Here is a 26320-nt window from a genome sequence, read left to right on the forward strand (position 1 = left end):
TTCCACTTCCTATTCAGTGGCTTGGCTGAATTTATATGAAATTCATGTTTATGTCTCTAATGCCCTCATGTTATTAGGGATGAATGACTTGAAATAGCAAACAAATTAGGAAATTATTTCAAGAGATCTTTTGGTGGGACCCTCGCCTGCCTCCGGGGAACGAACCGGCACTGCAGAGGCTGTGGGCAGCCTCGCAGCCCAGCACTCAACCGCTGCACCACTAGGGGAGGCCCATCTCAAGAGATCTTTAACCAGACAAAAATGAAACAATTAAAAGAACTAAGACAATTATAAGTTTAAAATATTGAGGTGATCCTGAAATTTTTTTATTACAAAATCAAGTTAGAGACACATTTTTATCTTAACACTTCTCTAACTACCTTAATAGCATGCATAACTATGGTAACCATAAATAACTGTTTACCAGTCTTGAAGTACCTCAAGTTCCAAATTTCAGAAGAATGTCATTGTGGATAAGTCATTTAACCCATTATCACGTCTCTGAGGATATATATATATATATATATATATATTTTAATGGGATGCTTCTTATTATAGTAGCAAAGTTATCACACATAGTTTATATAATGTTTTAAAATATCTCACAGATTTTTATTCTCCTCTCTCCATATGTGTATTATAAATTATATTTAGTGAACACAATAACCTTATAAGATAATGTATTATTATCAATCAACTAATTTCAGTAGAGAAAACTGATGTACTTAGAGATTAAGTAATCATCTTGTTCTCATTTTCTATTTCAGTGAAAACTCACTAACTGAACCTAGTGGCTTAAAAAAGACATTTTATTTGCCTCATGAATGTGTGGGTTAGGGGCTTGGAAAGTTCTTAGGCAGGCAGTTCTCTCATCGACATAGAGTGACCAGGCAACTGGTATGAGAGACCTCAGTGCTAACCCCAGGAGAATATCCACATGCCTGTTGCCTTGCTGTGAACATACATGCATACACACATATATACAAACATACAAACATGTATAAAGCATACATGCATGTATACATACATGCATTATTCCATGTGCATGGGATAATAACATACATGTGTATGTGCATATATGGATACATGCATTTTTTTTTTAAAGATTTATTTATTTATTTGTTTGTTTGTTTATTTATTTATTTATACAAGCACTGGGTACAGTCAGAAGCGCGGGAGGGTGAGAGAATTCACCAGAGCCAGAGGGGGGATCAGAACAGGCAGACTGACGAAGTACACTGCTGAGGGGAGCAGCGGGCGGCAGGAGAGGTCTGCGCACCATGTGGGACCCTCGCCAGCGGCCGGGGATCGAACCGGCGCTGCAGAGGCTGCGGGCAGCTTCACAGCCCAGATCTCAACCGCTGCGCCACCAGGGGAGGCCCTGGATACATGCATTTTTATAAATATGTATGTCTGTATGTCAGCTCTTCCTCCAGAGCTTCTCTATACAGCTTGCACTTCTCTGAACACGGTGACTTCATTAATAAAATCAGAGAATGAGAAGACAGAGAAGTCTATAATTTCTATCAGCCAAGAAAAGTGAAGCTAGCTGCCTAAGGGAAGTTTCAGACCATGTAAACATACGTAGACCTTTGTAAGTATCTAAGCGTGTACAACGTGTTTTTCCTTGGTGAGCAGCAAAATTAATGTCACCTATAATTTCCAAATGAAAGTTTAAGGCTAAAATGTAGGGGTGTACTAAGAGAGACTAAGCCTCACTCCACAAAATTTTTGAGGGAGAATATATCAAACATCATAAATTTAAGATAAAGGAGAAAAAAACCTATTTTCATAGAACCTGAGGGGAGGTAGAAAAGGTTATAAAATGCCAGTCATCTTTCTTAGAACTTAATATTTTAGGGAGCTTTTGCAGATTTCCCACATATGCAAAGAAAAAATTGAATTGCCCTTAATCTTAGGAAAGATTTCACAGCTTTTCCTTAGAGCATTCTCCATCTTTTACTACCTTGTAAGGAAAAGGAAAGATCATATAATATACATGGAATAAATTCTCCTACCTGTCTTTGATATTTAACTTAGTATATCACATATTCCCCTGTGACAAATATTATCTTAGAATCCTGAAGGATAAATTTCAAATTTAAGGAGACTCTGGCTTTGCTGACAAAATACTTTGATTTTGTCAGGCTTTTTGTAGAAAGATATACACTGCATAATAAAGAGGAAGAGAGATCTTGTGAGTGAGTTCAGGAACAAAGGCTAGAATGAAATAGGTCTGTTGGGAAATTTAAGGGAATGCTAAGACCTGTCTTATGCCATCCTTTTCTAGAAACCACTGGTTCTTCCACATCCCACCAACTATATGAAAGGATTACAAAGTTATACTATGGTTGGCCTCATTGGATTTATAGTAAAAGTTCAAAGTCATGTGTTTGTGTAAACCTTGGTACTGGACTAAAAGATGATCAACATGAGGAAATTACACCCAGCTCATATCTACCTGAATATGCAGCACAATTACAGCTATAAAAGGAAAATGAAATTGTACTCCTTTTAGCTTTATTTTTTAAAGGGAGATCTGTCTTACTGAGTTTCTGTTAAAAGTTACGAATATTAACATCATCATATTTTCCCCCACAAACCCTCCCTATGGTAAAAATTTTAAATATTTAATGGTATTGGGCCTCCCTAGTGGCGCAAGGGCTAAAGCACTTACGATAAAGCAATCCTTAGACTGTGCAGCAAGAGTTCGATCCCGCCCGCCAGGGAGCAACTCCCATGGCTCAGCAGACCTCTCCAGTCTCGCCTGCTGCTCCCCTCAGCAGTGTATTTCAGTCAGTCTGCCTGTTCTCTTCCCTGCTCTGTCTCTGGTAAATCCTCTCAACCCCTGCATCTCTGGCCTATTCCCCAGCTCTGGTATGCATAAATAAATAAATCTTTAAAAAATATGTAATAGTATTGCATGCTATCAAAATACATTGTTGGAATTGCACATTTATTATTATTTAGAGAGTTACTGGCATCAATATTTTATAATTTCACAAAGTGAATAGTTTTAATTTTGAAATTTAGAGAATACATTATTCACAATCTGTCCCTTTCTGAAAGCTTCTCTGCTGCTAAATTCTTTGAATTATCTTTTGGTTGACTGAATTTCCTAATTTAGTTATAATTAAAACATATTTAATTTCAACAAGAGCTAATGAGTACTGCATTTCTTAAGTTATTGGATTTGTGAATATATCTGTTTCCTGTCCTTATAATTACAGGACAAAATTTATTGATAGAAAATTATTCACCAGACGTTGATTACCAAGAAATTTGTGGATTTTTGCTATTACGTAACCTCATAGAAAAGTCTGATGCCAAGCTGTGTCCTTTACCATTCATAATTTTCTTCTCTCTTGATTATCAAATGATTTCTACCTCATGGTTTTTCCAGTATATATATATATATATATATATGTGTGTGTGTGTGTAAATAATATATAAATCATTTAATTGGTTTCCTTTGTCCACAACATTCTCTTTCAGTCTCCAAGTGCAAGTGTTATTGTACATTAAAATCTTCTCTATCTTTGATTTTTAAAAAATATCTTCCATCGGTTGTTTACATTTCATTAGGAATATCCATTACTCATATCTTAGTCTTATATTAAGTATACTGTTAGTCTCTTCAGTATTTTATGCTTGGTTTTTATTTGTTTTTTTTCTTTTACATTTTTTCAATCATGTTTATTCAATTTTTCTGCTGGTTCTAATATGGCATTCTCTAAGTTACTGTTTCTTATCTGGTTTTCTTTTGAAATTTGATTGTTTATGTAATTAATTCATTTGGATATTTTGTGACTTCTTTAACATTTTATTTCTTCATTGAATTCTTTAAAATTATTTTGACTAAAAATTCTTATAGAAAGTATTTTCCTATTTTCTTTGAAAATTTCTCTTAAAAAGTGTTTTTTTCCCTTTTCTTAACTTTTTCTTAAGGTTTTTCTTCCTATATCTGCAAATAGGCTTTAAGTGTGTTCCTTTTCCTATCCTTTAATAAATTTTCATGAGAATATCTTTTGTTTAATATTAAGATGAAGTGTGACAGCCTATTATTTAATATTCACATTTGTTTTTATAAACACTCCCCTCATTAAATTATTTTGAACTGAAACATTTTCCCCTTGGTTATTGAATATTTGGAATTACTTTATTCCTTCACCATATTTCACCTCTGAGGATATCTGCAGGCTAACATTATAGGAAAAATATCAACATATCCAAAATAACATGACCCTCTTAGCAGTGAATAAGGAACTAAGCAAAATTTTATAATACAGTTAAATAATAACAAGACCAAATACAAACAAAAATAAACTTTGCAGCTTGTTCTTAGAAATCCTTTATGAGAATTAAAAGACTGTGAAATATCTAAAAGCTGTTTCTCTATAAAGACTAATAACTTACCTATCAAACTGTCCCAATAAAATAGCTGTTCATGAAGACAGCTTGAAACTCCTTCGTTTAGAGTGCCATAGATAAGCTCTGCACAAACTCAAGGAGTTTGTTCCTTTTTAAAATCTACTCTACCCAAGATCTAAACTTTTATAAATAATCTCCCTTTTTTTAAGCATTTGACAAGGATTTGACACTAGTGGTGTTGTAATGTTGCAGAAGTTTCATAAATTCAGATATTTTTGAATAACAATTTTTTCAACGGGGTTTGAGTGTATTCACAGAAATAAACAAACAATAACATATTCTTAGTGTACAAACATTGTGAACCTTATATATGTATGTTATTATGATTCCTCTCAAATAGCTTATTTTGAAGATTAATAACTGTATGGTACAAGATTTGCATTTATGGGCTTCCCTGGTGGTGCAGGGTTAAGTCTCAGTGCTAGCAAACTATCACCAGCCACTGTGGTCTGAGTTCGATCCCTGGCCAGGGAGGTGACACACATGGCGCAGCAAACCTCTCCTGTCTTGCCCACTGCGCCCCTCAGCAGTGTATTTCAGTAGATCTGCCTGTTCTGCTCCCCACTCTGTGTCTGGTGAGTCCTCTCACCACCCCCGCACTTCTGGCCTAGACCCCAGTTCTTATATACATAAATAAATAAACCTTAAAAAAATTTGCATTTATCCATGCTTCATGTCTAGCATCAAGTCTGCTCTCCCACTGTGCTGACTGCCACATTGTCTACCTCCCTTGTTACCAAATATGCATTTTAGAGCAATCTTAGGTTGTACCCTGATAATCAAATATGCTGTCCTTATGATGCTAAGGGTAGTTCCATCTTTGGGCTGCTGATCCCCCACTATTTCATACCAGGTATATCTTAGAAAATGAAGTTTTATTTTTAAAAATGAGCCTATGTGTTCATTTTCCACAACAAAAACTATTATATGTCAGCACCTTTTCCTTCAGTTGGCCTCTTCTGAATGCAATGCACTAGAACTGAGTGGACCCTGTGATAACCTTCTCTTCCTAGCATATTACACTCATACCTATTCATTCTGATTAAAGTATTTTAATAACTTTTAGAGGATTGTAGGGCCTAATGTCAGAGATAGCTATTTTCTCATCAAGGTCTGAGGAGCATTTCATTTCAGTGAAGACTTCACTGCACATAATAGAAAAATATGTACCACGGTTTGGTTTTATTGTTTGGAATTGGAGATGTTTCTTTGTTTTATCAAAGATGGAGTTGTTTCTCTTTTTTTCTTTTCTGTTGCTTGGCAATTGAAGTTATTTTGTCGTATTTTTAAAGCTGTATTTTGTTCTCTTAATTGATTGTTCTTGGAGAGAAAGATATTGTAGAATCCTCTTGTCTGACTCCATCTTTTCATAGATGAGGAAAATTGATTTTAAAACTGCATTTCTTCTTAAAGTTACATTTCCAGTAGCCTGGTGGCGGTGGATTTTAGTCATTAACCTACTTATTTATATCCGTGGCTGCAATTACAGGAAGCCAGCCAGAATTCATGGCTGTGGCAGAAATTTATTTCTGCTGATGGTAACTTAACTGACCAACTCTATGAACACCCACAAAAAAGTTTTATCCTTATCTATATTAGCTTTACACTGAGCAAGATTGCTAGTTTTCCCTCCTTAGTTAAAAAAGGAAGTAAATAGGATTTCTCTATATACATAGTACTCTAAATGCTAGCTTATAGACAGAAAGCAAGCTATCTTAACTGGGTATTTCAGATGTCTCCTAAATTTACGTTTTGTTCCTTAAATCAAGCCAAGCCATTTAATAAAATTAAAATGCATGGAGAAAGAATATATGGTGGGAAAAAAAAGAAGTTAATTATTCACTACAGATTCTTTAAAGGAAAACTTGAAACACTTTAATAAATGAGTTCTTTAAGATAAACATATGATCATTTTGGACAGTAAGTCAATGCAGATTTCTCAGCAGTGACAAAAAAAACAGACCAGAGTTAATTACAAAGCTGGATTTCTTAGCCTAGTCTAAAACAGACATTGTAAGTCTGAATTAGTTCAAAATAGATGTGATCTTGTCCTCAGGATATTTTTCTCTCTCTCTCTCTCTTTTAACTATTCAATTGTAAAACTTAGAGTAAAGAAATCTTCTGGCATTTTATAATCTGAAATGCTCACTACCATTTTTATGTATTTTTTATGTTCAAAATATAGCTTTAAATTGGGTAAAGTATAAGCAACTAAACTGGTTGTGTCTTAGTTTATTCATTATGGATCTCTGAGCTTGTGGCATGGAATCAGATTATATTTACTGATGTTAGGTTTGAGAAGAGAAGTAACTATAATGAATGGAGGAAAACCAAAATTTTATTTCCTGTGATTGATTCCCATTTTTCCAATCTGCTATAGCATTGATATATATAAGGAAAGAAAGCAATAGCATTTCTTTTTAAGGAATAACATATGCAAGATACATCTTCTCATTTTCATATTTCCTTGAACTAAACTTTGCAAAGTGACCTATATAATAGTAGATATAAGTGCCTTTGAGTTACACCACAGGTAATAGGACTTCAAGTGGTCACTTGGTTCTTGGATGCCCTTGGAGACCATAGAAAATATAATTTTCCATTGCTGTTGTGTTAGAATATTTTTAGCTGTCAATGACTGAAAATCCAAAGCTATAGTATATTATATGAGAGAATTTTATTCGACGTTCATGTAAGTAAAACATGCCAAGGTGTATGTTGTCCAAGTGCAATGTGTTGGACCATGGTATTAGAAAATTAGTTTCTTTTTGTCGTATTATTTGCATTCCCAGTTTATAACATCAAGTGAAATTTTGATCCAGTTTTATCCTCATGAAAGACAAGAATAAAAGGAAGGGGTAAAAGAAAATATCCAGATAAAACACATTCCATTTATTTGTAAATTTCACCAGTTAATAATGACTCATATATCTACATATAGTTGCTAACTGGGCTAAGCAACATATTTTACCTGCCCATAGTCCAGCTAAGAAATAGAGAGAGCTATGTCACCAAGAAAGAGGGCTTTTGCTATATTCCATCAGTTATAATAGTTCATGTTTTCTTTTTTTTTTAAAGATTTATTTATGCATACACAAGCTGGGATATAGGCCAGAGATAATGGGGTGTGAAAGGACCCACCAGAGACAGAGTGGGGAACAGAACAGGCAGAATGACTGAAATACACTGCTGAGGGGAGCAGTGGGCGAGACAGGAGAGGTCTGCTGCACCATGTGGGTATCTCCCTGGCTGGCCAGGGATCGAAGTCGTGCTGTAGAGGCTGTGGATTGATTCATAGTGCAGTGCTTAACCCCTTGCACCACCAGGGAGGCCCTGGTGTTTTCATTTTTATCCCTGGTATTTTTAAATGTCTTTTAAATGTCTTTTTAAATTAGTCTTTGATTTCCTCACTAGCACAATAGATATTTAGTGGCATGTTCTTTAGACTCCACGTAGCATTCCTGGCAGGGCTGTGTCTCAGGCTATCCTATCTTTCTGATGGCTTCTCTTCATTGTGGAAAGGCTGATCCTCAGGTGCTCATCTCTCTTTTAAATGCAATGGGTTTCAGGCCTCCCTGGTGGCTCAAGGGGTTAAGCTCAGCACTATGAAGCTATTCCTAGCTACTGCAGCATGAGTTTGATCCCCGTCCCACCAGGGAGTTACACACATGGCACAGCAGACCTCTCCTGCCTTGCTTGCTGCTCCCCTCAGCGGTTTGTTTCGGTCACTGTTCTGCTCCCCACTCTGCCTGTTCTGCTCCCCACTCTGTATCTGGTGAATCCTCTCAGCCCCACGTCGCTGGCCTGTACCCCAGCTCTTGTATGAATAAATAAATAAATCTTAAAAAAAATAAATGCAATGGGTTCAACACATATGCAGTTGAGCTATGCCAGCCCAGACTTTTGTAATTCCTGGTGAGCAGATTTATGTGCCCAATCTATTCCAGCACACACACACACATACACTCACACACGCACACACGAAATAGAGTTCTGATTCGGTGGATCCATACAATCTATCTTAGATCCATTTCACATACCCTACATATAACACATAAAACAAATATTTTGAAATGCTTTTCCAATCTTTTGCCACAATGCAGTCTTCTCAACTCCATTAAACTGCAACAAACAAGAGGATAGGTTTTTTGAAACACCTATTTCAAAACATATTAGATATAGTTTCTTTCCCTGATACCTGATTGAATGCTCTATATGTACACCATCTCTGCTCTTCCCAGCATGGCTATTGATTTCTCCCCCTCTCTCTTCAAACAAATAAAAGGACTTTCCCAGCGTTGCCTCCATGACTTGTCTTCATGCTTTACTGGGCTGAGAGAGATGGTTCAGTGAGACTGAGAGATGGGAAAAAATAAGTAATACTTCCAAATTTTGACCTGCTAATTAATCCAAATACTTTTAGTGGTTAAGTTGCAGTGTACAATTATGAAACTAAATAGAACAAACTTTATGCATAAAAATAGCACATCTACATGCTAGTAATTGTGTTATACAAGTATTTAATCAGGAGCCAGGTTGAAATATAGGTGGGTAAAGACTAAGTGTGTCTATATGTGTGAATATAAAAAACAAAGAGAATTTCAGTGAAGAAGAGAAATGACTCAAAAATGAGTGAAAAAATGACAATTTGAAAATAATGAAACCTCCCTTCCAAATTAAAATAAGTATGAAAGACATGAAAGGAATCAGAATAATGCCACATTTTCCTAAGCAAACAAATTTATTCTAAGCTTGTATTTGTCAGGAAAGGTAGAAAGCAAAATAATTAAAGAAATTTGTAGAACAGGTGGAATTCTAGTAACAATTTTTCTTTCATCACAAATATACCAGTTCCAGAAAGACTGAGTAGTTGCTAATGTTTAGAGGGAGGCCTTCAGTTTTTATTGCAATTAGTGAATATTTAGGTGCTTTTTTGCTAATCTCATATAATTCTGTTTGTAAAGATTTGAGGGGGAGGACCATTCTGAGCTAGGGTAAGGGGAAACACACTTAATACTGATCTTTATGTCTAGCTCCTTTATGTTGTCAACCTCAGACAGGAATTCCTCCTTCCCAACTACCCTCCCTTCACACACAAGTTGCAATAACAGGGACCTCCCATGTGGCACAAGGGGTTAAGTGTCAGCACTATGAAGCTGTCCACAGCCACTGCAGCATGAGTTCAATCCCCAGCCAGGGAACTACCACATGGCGCAGCAGACCTCTCCTGTCTCTCCCACTGCTCCCCTCAGCAGTATATTTCAGTCAGTCTGTCTGTTCTGTTCCCCACCCTGTCTCTGGTGAACCCTCTCACCCCCCTGCACCTCTGGCCAGCACCCCAGCTCTTGTATGCATAAATAAATAAATCTTAAAAAAATAACCATAACTGAGCTATACTCGAGCAGAATTGACAAGTCCATCACTCTTGGGAACATTGCATACTACAAACCACCATTATATCCTATTGTCAGAGAGGCTCACTTTTCACTGCAGTGTTTGCTCATTTGTCCTTCTCTGAATGCACAAGCTCTTCTCCCTTCACTTGCATGAGATAACTTTTCTGGCCAAAATTAGAGAAAGATCAGAAGGTTCTCTCATAGGTGTAGGGACATGTCAGTTTCCATTATTGCAAAATAAAAGCTACTAATCCATCCTGAGGGAAAATAACTTGGAATTAAGATGCCAAATGACAACTTCCATTTGTTAGGTGAATGAAAAAGAAACAATGTCTGACTTACAGGAGTTTATCCAGCACTGGGGTTTATAAAAACCACAAATACCCCACCAATTAATCAAGCAAAGAAACTGCCTGACAAACAAGAAAAAGACAAAGAATTTTGAGAAAGACGTGTTGAATCCACCATATTAATATGAGTGTGTTCCAAAGAAGTAGGAGATTATAATAAGAAAAGTAAAAAGTGTGACCCAGTTCAATAGCAAAACCCCAGAAAGTCAGGTCTTTGTGGTTCTTAACTGTACAATTGCTCCAAAAGTAAGTGGGGAAAGCAGTGCAATAGTGAGGCAGAGGAAACCACTCTAATAGCATGTTTTTTCAGGAGTAAGGAAAGATCTTTAAAACAGTCCTTAGTTTAGGAATTTTTATATTTCCTTGAAAGCTGGGTGATGCATAAAATTTCTCAAATGAAACACCCAGGAATGACATTCTGCAATGGATTTGACAGAGCTTGCTCTTACATGAACATCACCTAAAATTATCAAGAATTTTCATCAATGTACACTAGTAAAAAGGAGCAGGGTAGAATCATTGTTCATGAAAATTTACTGTTATTATTTCCATATGAATAATTTGAGAATTCTCTGTATTTTATCAACACTGATGCAAAGAAAGGGTCACTCTAAAATCAATCATAAATATATATATATATAAACTAATAAAAAATTATTGAATATCTATTGAGAAGCTAGCATTTTCAGAGCATTCTACAATCAGGCCCTAAAGATATATATATATAGATAGATAGATAGATATTATATAATATATTTAAGAAATAGACATTGTTTTAAGTTGAAATATGACCTGTGTAGACCTTTGTCATTTTTGGATGGCTCTCCTCTCTTATAATAAATTGAAACTTGTTAATAAATATTGAATCATAAATATAAAATCACTATAAGCCTAAAATTTTAATTTCAAGTATCCCAAAGTCTTTGTATCATAAAGCAGTTTATACATGCATATATATGATACAAACTTTCTCCAAATATCTTATTACTTGAGTTGTCAATTCTGAATAAATTATGCTAAATATGACCTATCTCTGCAAGAAGAGATATGACTTTGTAATATGAATAAGTTAGCATCTACAAATGAAATTTAGTGATCTGTGCGTAATTGGAATTCCTTGTTTAATGGTTATCTGTCTTTATTCCCATTCTCTTACTTATCAAACCTTTACTATTTATCCAGCAACTGAATGGTTTAAGAAAGTTTATGTTGCTATATTCCTATATAAAACACAGTCAGCAGCTTTTCTTTCCCAGAGTAACCATTAATAAAGCAAGGGGATGCCCATTAACTTCTGTTTTATGTCTTGCTCTTCAATATTATTTATTCAACAAATATTCTATGAGTACCTGATTTGATTCCAACCATGTCTTCTTTATTCACAGTAGAATGACAAATGGAGTATGTTACTGAGCCCTGATAAATTGACAGTAGTAGGAGATTTAGGACAGTCAATAAATAATAATGCTGGAATGCAATGTGAACCATATCCTAGACAATTGTAAAAGTGGTAAAGGCTAATATTATGTAAAGAAAGCTGACAACTGCCACAGAGAAGCTGATGTTTGATTTGTATCTCAAAGAACAAGTATGGGCTCACTAGGAGATATGGGTGTGGGTAGGAAACTGCAACAATTTTAGCAGAGACAACTATAAAAATAGAAAAATACATCTACATTGAGGTTATAAAAGAACACTAGAAGGTAAGAGAAAATATGAGAGAAGAGATCCATAGGTCCTAATTATAACAATTATGTCAATGCCGGAAAAACCTGGTATGAGGTCTGCACACTTCACTGTCATTAAGAAGCTGGCAGTTCCTAACTATCTCTAATAAATAACTGAGACTTGTGAGTTCACTCAAAATTTTATGTCCCTGTGCTGGCTGGTGGCAGAATATGGTGACAGTGTGTCTCAGATTTCTTTTCTAGTTGGCCCAATGTATAAAGATCCTTAATTTCTATAATTTTTCAAATTAACTGTTCCATGTGTATGTCTTCATCAGGTGTGTCTTTAGGAGGAGGTGAATTTATGAACTTCTTTTGTCACTGTCTTGGACCAGAACCTCAGAAACTCTGCTAATAGAGGTAAGAGAGTTGACTTTTTATTTGAGTTCAATCATTAACTAGTTGTGTGAGTAGGAGTCCAACACTAAATGTCTCGCTCCATTTTCTCAACCATAAAATGAGATTTGTGGAATTATTTATACATGCAGCTTTAAGAACTCTGTGATTTTGAATGATAGAGTTTGAATCTAAGTACATTGGGGGGGTGTAAAAATATGCACTGCTGAGAATGTAACTGACTGGAATAGTAAAATTAGAGAAATATAAAGTGTAATCTTTGTATTTATGGAGAAGTCCAAATATATTTAAATAAAAATTTAAAATAACCTTGAGAAACTGAATATCCTATTCAATAGGATATCTATTGAATGATTTTGAATTAAATAAGAAAGTGCAATAATAGGAAGATAAGATGATGTAAGCAAGTTGCAATTGCAATTAGATGACTGAATGATGATTAGAATCCAATCAACTCAATAAAAACAACAAAAGTTGTGTAAGAAATTACTATAAGAATTTTAAAATAAACTATCATAATAATTTGCATGAAATATTATGATCAAAGGGAAGGTAATGTTCAGTCAGATCAAAGCTTAAGAATGAGCAATAATCAGGTAATACACAAAATTTCAAGAATGCAAACTGTGAAGATAGAGGATCCTATATGGGAAAACTGGGGGATGTTAGTATCATTGGTGTAGTTGCAGAGTTTACTAACTGCTGCAAAGGTCATATCCATAATTACTGATTATGGTGAAATCATCCTGAAAGTCACAATTAGAACTATAGTCTGGTTAAAATTCTCTGACAATATTGATATCTGCACAGAGCTGAGATAGAAAATATTCTCATCTTCTCTAGTGAGAGCATTATTAAATCTCTATTTAAACTGTGCTAGCTTTAGTGGTAATTCATTTGTTATATTACTTAAGATTTGTGAAATTGGGACAGTAACATTTTAGGTTCTTTTTAAAACTTGAAATACTGCAAAAGAATTTGATTAACAAAAAGTTTGAAAATGTTGCAGAAGTGTTTAGAACATTTGACTGTCTGGAATATGTGTTTGATAGATTTTGAATTCATTATAGAAACAATAATAATTGTTCCTCATTCATGGATAGTAAATAATACTAAATACTGAAATTAATACCACAATAATTGCCAAAGCAATAATCATAGAAAGAGTACTGCACACAGGCTGGATGAGTTCATAAGAACTATAACTATGAAAAACAAATAAAAATACGGGAAGATAAATTTAAGACCCTCCCCACAGAAAATGTGACAAGGATAAAGGATATTTTTATCTATGTATTTGTATCATCTTTACAATTTTATTTCTAGGAAAAAGTTAGTCAGTTGTAATACATATAGAAATTTAAATAGTATTTACATATCTTAGTGATATGTATTACCAAATTGAGTGGGGAGGTTATTTTGAAAAGAGGTACTTGTTAAAAAGAAGAAATGCGGATAGATTTTTTCTTAAAATTTTTTACTCTTTATTTTTTAATAATGACCAGAGGCAGTTTGACTGTGACTAATATGCCTTTGTCAGTTGACACACTTTTAAAAACAGATAATTTATTGATAGTAATTATCATTACTACCATTATTTGTACTGTTATTTGCTTAGGTAATACAAATCTCTGCTTAGAATTTAAAGACATCATTCCTCTAAGTTATCCCCTGTTGCACACCTATCTTTTGTTTATCTGAAAGTCAATAGACAATCCTAAAGAAAAGTGGCATGAAGTTTCTATAGAATAAAAGATTTGTAATGGGACAGCATGCAGTATAGGTATTCAATAAATATTGAATCAAGTTAAGCTTTTTCTTGGTACCACCAATAGTCATTGTTGATTTGTTATTAACTGGTAATTTCCTCCTATTGGCAACTTCCTTTCACACTATCTTTTCAAGATCCTCCACTGTCTTTTCTCACTTCTGCAACAGGCTAAATATATTATTCTGTTAATTACCAGTAACAATTTCTTTTTTTTAAGTGTCTTTTTTTTTTTTTAAGATTTATTTATTTATTTATACAAGCACTGGGTACAATCAGAAACGCGGGAGGGTGAGAGAATTCACCAGAGCCAGAGCAGGGAACAGAACAGGCAGACTGACAAAACACACTGCTGAGGGGAGCAGGGGGCATGGCAGTGGGCCATGGCAGTGGGCCATGGCAGGAGGGCATGGCAGGAGAAATCTGTGTGCCATTTGGGACCCTCACTGGTGGCCGGGATTCAAACCAGCACTGCAGAGGCTGCAGGCAGCTTCGCAACCCAGTGCTCAAGCGCTACGCCACCAGGGGAGGCCCAAGTAACAATTTCTTTTAAATTACATAAAAAATATATTTGTATATGCCTGTGTTTTTTTAATTATTAATTACTTGACCAATAATGATGCTTTCTTGGGATTAACTGGGAGCAGATACCTCTAACCTGCTTAGAGGTTAGAGATATCTTTCAGATATCTTGGTCCTGGAAGTGGAATACAATCTCATGCTCTGAATACCTTGTTTCTTTACATCTTGAGGATCACCTAGCTTCTCCTATCCAAGCCTCTTCTTCAACCTTACATCTCGTTCTTGTTCTTTGCTTGCTTCATCATATATGAGTCTGTCTCCTGCCTTGGTTTCTCAGTTCCTTGTGTATCAGAAATCTCCAGGTCTCGTGTCCAAGATGTTGCCACTGCCTAGATTAGCTCTTTGTTTTATAAAGGAGGTGAGTGTTAATAAATGCATGGGAACACCTAAGTGGGTAAACTAGTAACTATGAAATTGTAAAATCCCACCTTATTCAAGGAAACAAAATGAAGGGGGGGGGAAGAGGAAAAAAAAAATTTGTGACTCAGAAAATTATTTGAATTTCCTTACAATCTTAAATCTATTTCAGGGCTTTTGGTTCAGAAGGTTACTAATTCTAATGATTTATACTGGTAGAACAATATAAAGGCAGAGTGTGAGATTAAGTTAAAGTGGATTAGATTTGGGGTTATAATCTAAAACTTCCCATAATCATGATTTTTCTAATGATTCGTGTAAAACTTATGGTGCATTTTATATTCATTTCTATTCTATATATTACAATGCTCGTTATAATGATACCCTTTTAAATTTTTTTAACATTTAGTAAAATTGCATTCCATTTAAAAATTAGTCGTTATTTTTGTATATTTATATATTCACAAGTACATTCTTCTATCCTAGAGAGGATTCATGTCCCAGTGTGAGAAACATGGGCTACTTCTATTATGACTCTTAGCTTTGTTCCTAAAGGCAATATTTTCAGATTTAACCTAAAGATACAAACATACAAATGGCGAAATTATAGGTACCTTGACAGGAAATTCCTGTCATTGCACCCATTTGTAAAGAACATTCTAGTTATTTAATTCACCTTTTTTCCCTAAAAAACTGAATACCTGAATCTATCAATATGTAACCATAGTGCTAAATACTTAACTATGTATGGTTCTCCAAGAATAGTTAGAAACCACATTGGAAGAAAATATGTAAGTAATAATACATTTCAGAAAGTAGCTCTGAGACCTGAAAGAAGTAAACAAATTATTCAGTAATGATACTCTAATTTTCTGCATGAAAATAAGCATCTATCAAAGAAAATTAGAATTAAGTCCTAATATACAGCCTTAAATGAGTATTAAATAATATGTAAAAATTTAAAAGCCCCAAATTAAAAAAAATATACATTTCTTTTATGTATGCATGAAGTAGAAGTATTGTAAAACAAACACAGTTTTGGTCATATGTCCATGTTTGTAGACCAGTCTTTTAAATTCAAAGTGGAGGGAGCAACAAACCGCAGGTTTTCAGTTAATCAGGATAAAGTACACATGAAATATAGATGCTTTTGAAAATGCAAGTCTGAAGTCTATGGCTGACATTTCAAAGGTACATAATTCAACTAGACAGTAGTAAAGAAGTAGAAAACTGAGCTTCTTCCACTTGCCATTCATCCTACTTTGTATAGAAGTTTAATTTTTACTTTGTGTTTATTGCATCTATGCCTCTCAACTGTACTCTTTGATGTACACTTTGAAGCTAAGGATACATAAAAATAAGAGTAGCTTGAATATTAACAGTAAAAAATTGTTTTCCTCAAATGAGTTCATTATAGACATGGAAAATCAGCCCCCAAATAAGTTGTTCTTTTCAGTTCAGGTTGCAGTGGTCACCACTGCAGTGCTACTGATGTACAAATAAACTGACTATAATTGGTCATCATCTCTTTCACTGAGACCAGCACCCTCTACCTTGTTTCTCACCAGAAACAGTACTATTGATTTATGTAGGGCTAAAAAATTGCTACCAATTTTATCCCTTAAGTTATAGAATTAATTATGAGCTCATTCATTTAACAGGAGGGGAAAGAGACTCCATTTGATCTACAAGTTTAATCACCCAGTTAATCAGAAGGAACAATGCAAGAATTTCCCATATTATCCCCTAGGATATAGAAAAATATGCTAGCCATATCTGGACTGTTTTGCCTATAGGTTTTTTCCTGACAGACTTTCCAATCCTCAGTTCATTTTATTAATATACTATTGAGACCACACTGGAGTTAAGTATCAATGACTTGCCCAAGCATGAAGAGAATGTGACATGTGCCTTGTATTCATAGGAAAAGCAAATGACAAGGGTTTATTCATTTGCTTTGTGATTTGCCAAGTATCTACAGGGGAAGCAAAATAGATTGGTTTAGTTCTGGTGGAAATACTGAAAAATATTTACCAACCAGGTGGTCTGTTCTTAGAATGCTGCTGCCATGTTTTAACTTTAGTCCTTTTTTAAAAATTTATTTATTAATTTATGCATACAAGAGCTGGGGTACAGGCCAGAGATGGGTTAGGGGGGCGAGAGGATTCACCAGAGACAGAGTGGGGAGAAGAACAGGCAGACTGATGAAATACACTGCTGAGGGGAGCAGCGGGTGAGTCAGGAGAGGTCTGCTGCACCATGTGGGTTTCTCTCTGGCAGGCTGGGAATCGAACTCGTGCTGCAGAGGCTGCGGATTGCTTCATAGTGCGGTGCTTAACCCCTTGTGCCACCAGAGAGGCCCTAACTTTAGTCTTTTTAATAGATGAATAGTGAGTGTAAGGAAACAAAACTAATTCATTTTAAATCATATATTTTTGAGGACAATGAATTGTGATTGCACTGGTATAATCTTCCTAAAAAAATACCTTAGGAATATGACTACAAAATTTTCTGGGAAATCATACACAATAACCACTGAAACAAGAGCTAGTAATTATATCTTCAATACTTTAATAAATAAAAAAGTTGAGCCCCTTGGTGTCTCTCTAATTATCAAGTTTTATATTGCCAAATCACACCCACTGTTCCGTATTATGACAAAAATATATGTGTCAATTGGCATGGTGATGTAATTGCTGTACAGAATTTGGTCCAAGATATGTCAAGAGAAACATATCATACTAGCAAAGTAAGGTTTAGGTCCTTTTATTTTTGCTATACAAAGGTGAAAATAATTATAAAACATTGTACTTTCTCAAGAATTATACTTACTTAAGTAATAATAATTTTAAAGGAAATATTCAGCTTTTAAAAAATAAATATGGATTGGATTTTTCTTTGGAAGGGAATACATTTTTCCCAATGAACTTGATGGTGAGATTATATGGCAAGTGCAATATATTTGTAATACTTGCTATAATGGACAGTGAAAGTCAGATCCTCTGAGTATATGAAGTATAAGAAATCAGAGGGCATTTGGCAATAATTTATTGCTGGACAATTGTCCCATTACACAGTGACCGACCATATTCTCCAAATGTTCTTGGTATCCTAATTGATTTCACTTAAATTTTTGTGTTTTTCATTAATAGGAAGAACATTTTATTTATATCTTTTAAAAGTTCTACAAATTAGTTAAAAGGTTACTTGCAGATTACCTAGTAAAAATTTAGTATGAAAATTTTGCATCAAGAGGACATAGATGTAATGAAATTTATTGCTCCAGGAAGAGTCAGAGGTCATCAGAAAGTGCTAACTGCACATCTGTTTGGCATTCACCTCTCTCCTTTTGTTAGGATGCAAATGTTTCACTGAAATAGTTTCTGTCTTATAGATATCAAACTAGGCTCTCACTATCCCTCTAAAGCTTACATTCTCATTATAGACTACTTAATATTTGATAATCACCCAGCCTACTGACAGTTCCAAAACTTTATGTGCAAAAAGAACATAGGATAACGATTTGATTTTATGTCTAATTTTTAAATACAGAGAATATAATTTGCTATAATATCAATTCTGATTAAAATTTTTGAAGTGTCTGACATTCATAATGTACACTCCCAATTGCTAACACCATAAAAATGAAAAATAAAAACCACAATGAGTACTTAAGACTCATAGTTTATGTGAAATAGATTTATAAACATTTTAGTAGAAGATGTGAAGATTCAAAGATCCATGTTAATAGTCTCTCTCTCTCTTACTCTGTACACACACACACACACACACATTCATTCATTCCTAAAACAATAGTATAGTAATGAAAGGATTAAGTAATTTTATTCTAAGGTTAACCTTGTAAATAGCATTAAAATCTCATCTCTTAAGTTGCAGTGAAAGAGATCCAACACCAGTCATAATGAAGTTTTATATGCTGCAGTGCCTTACCTGAGATAACTTATTTGTTATGGGAATTCTTCTTTTACTAGCTTCATATATATGTTGGCACAACCTTCTATAAGATATTTTTCAGACTCTCTCCTACCTCTAACATAGGTAGCAAATTTCTTTTAAATCACTGATGATAAAAAGAAAGTCTATCTTACATTTGAATGCAATGTGTTAGAATTCCCAAAAGTGTCAGTACATATTTTCTTATAATTGATTGAATCTTTCTTAGATGGTGAATTTTAGTGTCATAGTCCTCCTGACCCAATCATTTCTTTCATATTGTCATGTTGTCATTATAATTGAAAATCCAGATTCATAAGCCCAAAGGCAAAACAGAGGAACTCTTCAGCATGCTAATGTTCAAAGTGTCTGCACAAGGTGAGCTGAGTTTTCCTGGAATCTCTAATCCATGAGGCACAGGTAACTTGGAGTTAGATTTAGTTTACGGCAAGCTGTAGTGTATAGGAATTGTTACAACCTACAGCCTTTAAAATCTACTTAACTGTTACATAACCTAAATAAGAGGATGATAGAAAACATTTTAAAATACACACTCTCTAGCAGAACCACACAAGACAAAGCACTCCCTTTAGTCATTTTGACTTTATTAAGAACTCCCAAAGTGTACTTGTAATGATAGAAATGACATTTTGTATAGCATTTATTTTATTGAACTATATGAGATGAATATAAATTTTGGAACTAAATCTCTCAAAAACACTTTTTCTTAGTAAGTACACATTGCAATTTTTGCACTTATGATGAGGGTGTACAGTTATCAATCTAAAAGAACAATGTAGCATATTGCAATGGACTAGAAGAGATTTATAGGATGAGCTCACTTTAAAGGGAGTCAGGTTTATGAGTTTTCTTGGGAGATGGAGTGCTTCTCTTATTTACTCAGAGGGACAAAAACAATCAAATGTTCCATGATACTAGACCAAGATTACCAGTGGGAGCACAGTAGCTGTAGTAAAGACGCACTTCACTGCATCAAATAAAATGCCCATATATGATGAAAAAATTATGTCTTAGGAAATGAAATTAAAGGCCCTCAGGGACTCAGAAATTAATACAATAAAAATGGAATATCGCATTACACAGACCTTTAATTAGCCTTTGTTCCCAGACAGGTATCTTGCAATAGCAGTTTTATTAAAACACATTAACATAAAATTATGTTCTAAACATTAAATATAATAACAAATAGTGTGTGAGCATATATCTTAAAATGACACAACTTACTGACTGATGCCTAATTTATTGACTTTTTTACTCTTAGGGAAAATAAAATATATATATTCCTGAGTATCAAAAAATAACCTTCCACATATAAAAGTATTATTTCATTAATATTTTTGAACCTCCTGGAAATTGGTTCTGGCCCACAGGAAGGATATGTATGGTCAATATGACTGCCTATGTGAGTTAATGGAACAAAAGTTTTATAGGAGCTTTAAAAACTCAATTCTAGTTCTAAGCTCTGACTGGCTGTCTGAGGACACTGCTCTTTGACCTGGCCTCTGGGGAAATATTTTCTTTATCCATTAAATAGTGGCCTAGTAACAGTTGCCTTACCTGAAAATATATTGATGTAAGCATCTGGGAAAAGAAAAATAATATGGAAATTCAATTGCGGCCTGTGTGAAAATATTTTGCATTTGTTCAGATATAGGTATCATAAAAATTAGTTTGACTCTTTTCTTTTTTTTTTTTGTTTAGTTTTTTTTTTTTTTTTAATAGAGGCATGTTTTATTTATTTATTTGTTTATTTGTTTGTTTTGTTTACACATGCACTGGGTACAGTCAGAAGCTCGGGAGGGTGAGAGAATTCACCAGAGCCAGAGCGGGGAGCAGAGCAGGCAGACTGACGAAGTACACTGCTGAGGGGAGCAGCGGGCGGCAGGAGAGGTCTGCGCGCCATGTGGGACCCTCCTCCGGTGGCCGGGGAGCAGCCGGGGATCGAACCGGCGCGGCAGAGGCCGTGGGCAGCTTCGCAACCCAGCGCTCAACCGTTGCGCCACCGGGGAGGCCCTTGACTCTTTTCTTGCCTAATCTCTCCTCAACAGTATGGATATGCCACCATAAAATTATAATTGTTGCTGTAAATTTAGTTTATAAAGTAAATTGGAAGCACTTTAAGTTGTATTATAGACATAGAAAATGAAGTGGAAACTAGGGACAATCACACAGATGATTCAAATAAGAAAATAGCTCATTTAAATTCTTTATTGAACTAAAAAATAAATGGATATTTTTTTACTGGAAATTATCTATTTATCACTTTCTGTTGTCTATATTTATTTTTATATATTGATATTGGCATAGAAATATATTGGTGTAGAAAAATTTTTTCAAAGTTATGGTAGGAAACCTGTCTTCATCTTGCATGGACAATCAACCACCATTTGTTTCCAGTCTTATAAATTTCTGTTGATTCCAAAACCTAATATATGCCCTTCCTCAAATTCATGCAGCTCTCAGATTCCTGACCTGAGCTTCTCTTATCTGAATTATTGCAATAAATTTCTAAGTTAACTTGCAGACTCTACCCTTGTTCTCCTCATATTCATTTCCAGAGATTTTGTTAAGCTTGATCACTTAAAATGTTTACCTAACACAGGTATATGTGAACTTTTGTTCTGAAAGCATTATTTTAAATTTATTTATTTTGCATACAAGAACTGGGGTACAGACCAGAGGTGCAGGGGGTGAGAGGATTTACCAGAAGGAGTAGGGAGGAGAACAGGCAGATCCACTGAAATACACTGCTGAGGGGAGCAGCCAGCAAGACAGGAGAGGTCTCCTGCACCATGTGGGTTGCTCTTTGGCAAGGCTGGGGATCTAACATGCTGCAGCAGCTGAGGATAACTTCACAGTGCTGTGCTTAACCCCTTGAGCCAGCAGGGAGGTCCTATGTTTTTGTTTTTGTTTTTTTTAAGATTTATTTATTTATTCATACAAGCACTGGGTAAAGTCAGAAGCGCGGGAGGGCTAGAGAATTCACCAGAGCCAGAGCGGGGAACAGAACAGGCAGAAGGACTGAAGTACACTGCTGAGGGGAGCAGCAGCGGGCGGCAGGAGAGGTCTGTGATCGAACCGGCACTGCAGAGGCTGCGGGCAGCTTCGCAACCCAGCGCTCAACTGCTGCGCCACCAGGGGAGGCCCCCTATGTATTTTTAACTTCACCGTATGACTAAAAATTTTCCAAAGTTGGATGTTTACTTAACAAATAGCAGCACTTACATATTTCTGTACCTCAGTAAATCAACAAAACTAGTATTGCTGCTTGCATATTTGATAATCTGATGAATCACAATCTAAAATGATATCTTTTTTATGATTCTAACATGAGGTATCTCATAATGAGAAGTAAGAAGAAATATAATTTGAAACAAACTAAATACATAAATGTAAATGCCTCTGTTTAACAAAAATGCCCACTAAGGACATTGGGAAAAAATGTTTAATGGATGTAATTTGGGTCCTTTTAAAATGTGAGTGCTTTTCCTGTCTCAATTACAAAATCCTTGATTTGTATCTTATGTACCAGTTACATGAATTGTTTCTTCTCCACGTTTCCCTTTATTAATGTTCTTTATAGGAATAACATTTTCCATTTCACTGTCCAGTTAAATCCATCTTATCAATCAAGACCAACTTGATTGTAACATACCTTTACTGTTCTCACTACTCTCTCTCTCCCTGAAGGCAAGTTCTTAATTTATATTGAGCAACACCTTATTCACTACTAGCTGGCGTGTGATTCTATCAGACTGATATTTGGGAGATGTACAGCATTTCCAAATTCCAATGTGTGAGTTTTTTGTTGTATTTTTTTTTTTTTAAATCAGAGACCATGTGTTATATATTCATCTGTGTATTCTTAACACTTAAGACAGTGCCAAGTATAATGGGTGCCCAATCCGATTTTTTTTAAGATTTATTTATTTATGCACACAAGAACTAGGGTACAGAGCCAAAGGTGTGGGGGGTGAGAGGATTCACCAGACATAGAGTGGGGAACAGAAAAGACAGATTTATTGAAACACACTATTGACGGGAGCAGTGGGCGAATCAGGAGAGGTCTGCTGCACCATGTGAGTCACCTTCCTGGCCAGGGATTGAGCTGGTGCTGCAGTGGCTATGGATAGCTTCATAGTGCTGCATCTTAACCCCTGCACCACCAGGGAGGCCCCGCCCAATCCATTTGGAAGAAAATTTTTCTTAAATCAATGTAGTGGGGCAAAATGGACTCTAAGTAAACCCATAAAATATGCTTAGTTTTCATTAAATGCAAAGCTATTTAAATAAAAACATAAAGATTAAAATAATTGTTCTGTAGTTTTATATTTTTTTTGTTTTCCTGATTATAGTGTAATTAAGTAGAATTTTTAAAAATGTGTCTAAGTTACCAAATAATTTAAAGAAAATTATCAAGTAAACTTTATGAAAATATATTAACTACTGTAAATTGTTCTTATGAATATACACAGAGGCAAGCTTGTATTGATCTAACGCTGACTTACATCGTTAAATATTTTATAATTTATCAAATCTATACAGTTCTAGAAAGTTCTGTTACTGATATACCACTAAGAAAGGGAAAAATAAATGCAAATGATGCTTATTAAATTAGCTCTGTTGCACATATGCAAATGTAGAGTTTATATCACTTGAAAACAAACAAAAAGCAAGCAAAAAAAATGGATATTTTCAAAATCTTTTCACATTTAAAATCAAATGCTTCTGAAACACTTTGTGACTCAAAGTTACTGATATTTTTTTCCCCATAAGACTGTACCATCAAACTGGTTTTACAACACTGTAAAAATCCATAAAAGGAATTTGAGTGGATTATGCTCAATGAAAGAATTGAAAAGGAGAAAGACATATATTATATGACCTCACTTATTTCTGGAATATAAAGAAACAAAACATATTAACAGCAAACCAAAACCAAAAACACACCTTTAGACTCTGACAATAGAATTGTGGTTACCAGAGGGGGAAATGGTGGTGAGCAGGACAGAGAAGGCCTTCCAGTTGGTGGTTGAGGGTGACAGACATTTGGTGGTAGATGTGTGGTATATATAGTTGCTAAGCTGAGAAATTTGATCTCTAAAACCTATACATACATACAGTGTTGTGAACAGTGCTACCTCAGTTAAAAAAGAATTTCATGGTGTTTCCCTGGTGCCTCACGGATTAAAGTCTCAACACTTAAAAGCTATCATGAGGGCCTCCCTAGTGGCCCAAGGCGTAAGACACAACCTATGAAGCCATCCACAGTCACTGCATTATGAGTTTGATCCCCGCCCAGGGAGCTACCAACATGGCGCAGCAGACCTCTCCTGACTCGCCTGCTGCTCTCCTCTAGCGTATTTCAGTTAATCTGCCTGTTCTGTTCCCCACTCTGTCTCTGGTGAATCCTCTCACCCCTGCCCCCACATCTCTGGCCTGTATGCATAAATAAATAAATCTTTAAAAAAGAAAAAGCTGGGCCTCCCCATTGGCGCAGCGGTTGAGCGCCGCGCTGCAAAGCTGTCCGCAGCCTCTGTAGTGCCGGTTTGATTCCCTGCAGGCCAGAGAGAACCCTACATGGCGCAGCAGACCTCTCATGCTTTACCAGCTGCTCCCCTCAGCAGTGTCTTCGCTCCTTCTGCCTGTTCTGCTCCCTGCTCTGGCTCTGGTGAATTCTCTCACCCTCCCACTCTTCTGACCTGTACCCCAGTTCTTGTATAAAATAAATAAATCTTTAAAAAAAAAGCTATCATCAGCCATTGTGGGGCATGAGTTCCATCCCTGGCCAGGGAGGTGACCCACATGGTGCAGCAGATCTCTCCTTTCTCTCTGCTGCTCCTCTCATCAGTGTATTTCAGTAGATCTGCCTGTCTTGCTCCCCACTCTGTCTCTGGTGAATCCTTTCCCCCTCTTCCCTCCCACATCTCTGGCTTACACTCCAGTTCTTGGATGCATAAATAAATAAATATTAAAAAAAGAATTTCATAAAGAACAAGAGGTTATTGACTTTAAGTTCTTATGCTTACTTGCTTGTGTAAAGCAGAACTTATGAATCCAGCTTTGGGAATATTTGTAAACATATTTCTAAATCACCTCTTCCATCCCTTTCTCTCCATATATTTTTACTCTGCTATTATGTTTAAGTTTTTGCTGAGTCACCTAGACTGTTCTCTAAGTCTTACTGCTAGTGCTTTCCAGAACATGTGCAGCCATTGAGAGCAGCATCGTGACCACTGCCTTAGACAAAATTTGCTGAAAGGTGCCATTGGCTATGAGGTGTTTCCCAGCTTATGATATTAAAATATATTTTTAAAAATGACACACCATCAGATAAGTATAGCATATTTACTGATATCAGACTGTCAGATTTTACTTTCACAATATAGATGTGTATCCAATCATCACATTGTATACTTTAAATATCTTACAATTTTAATTGTCAGTTTTATCTCATTAAAGCAGAAAAGGTCTGCAGAACTTTTTTGTTTAATACTGGATGAAGTATCTTTTTTTTTTTTTTGAAGCAACCTTGCTTTATAACACTGTAATTGATTCAGAGCTAAAGGAGCACACCACTTTAGAAGAATGTTGCTATATCACACTCACAACCAAATTAAGTATCTTTTTAAATCACTGAAAGGCATTATATGTACATACATAAATTTCACTTTTTTTAACTAACCAAAATTTTTTGTTTTCTCTTCTGAATAAGCCATGACAATATTCTTTTTTCCAAACTTTCCTTTAGTGCAGGAATTGAAAGAGACGGCTAATATAGTTTGAAAGTTAAGAACCTGTTCTTTCTTTTAAAGGGAAAATAGATTCTGTTTTACCAAAAAAGATACACTGAGCCATTAATAAAGAAAATAATTTATTTTTTAAAATCAATATAGATTTTTAAATTAATTTTTTATTGAAGTACCATTGGTTTACATTTTGTTAGTCTTTTAGGAATATAGAGTTCCCCCTTCAGGTGTGGCCATGGCCTTGTACCTACTACTCATGTACCCACCGTCCTCCACCTTAATCCATTGTGATTTTTCCTAACCCTTTTCTCACTCCTCCCCCCTCTTAAAAAAATTCTAAAGAACTCCATCCCTATAAGAGAATTGCATGGAACCTAAGACCTGTATTTGGGTGACATGACCAAAAGAACATTCTAAAAATTAGTCAAACTTAAAACATTCAGAATAAAATAGATTGGTTCCCTATAGTAAGCTATGTACAAAGTAATGTGTGTGTGTGTGTGACAAATATATATGACACACACACACACGACATTCAAGCCTTCAGAGGTCAATGTACTAAGAATACATAGTCCTACAAAGCTACATAATTTTCCTGATTAAAATGTGTTATTGTTTCTTTGGATCA

Source organism: Talpa occidentalis, unplaced genomic scaffold (genome assembly GCF_014898055.3).
Source record: "Talpa occidentalis isolate TD23 unplaced genomic scaffold, MPIMG_talOcc4v2.1 talOcc4.5, whole genome shotgun sequence".
In the NCBI taxonomy this organism is placed as follows: Eukaryota; Metazoa; Chordata; class Mammalia; order Eulipotyphla; family Talpidae; genus Talpa; species Talpa occidentalis.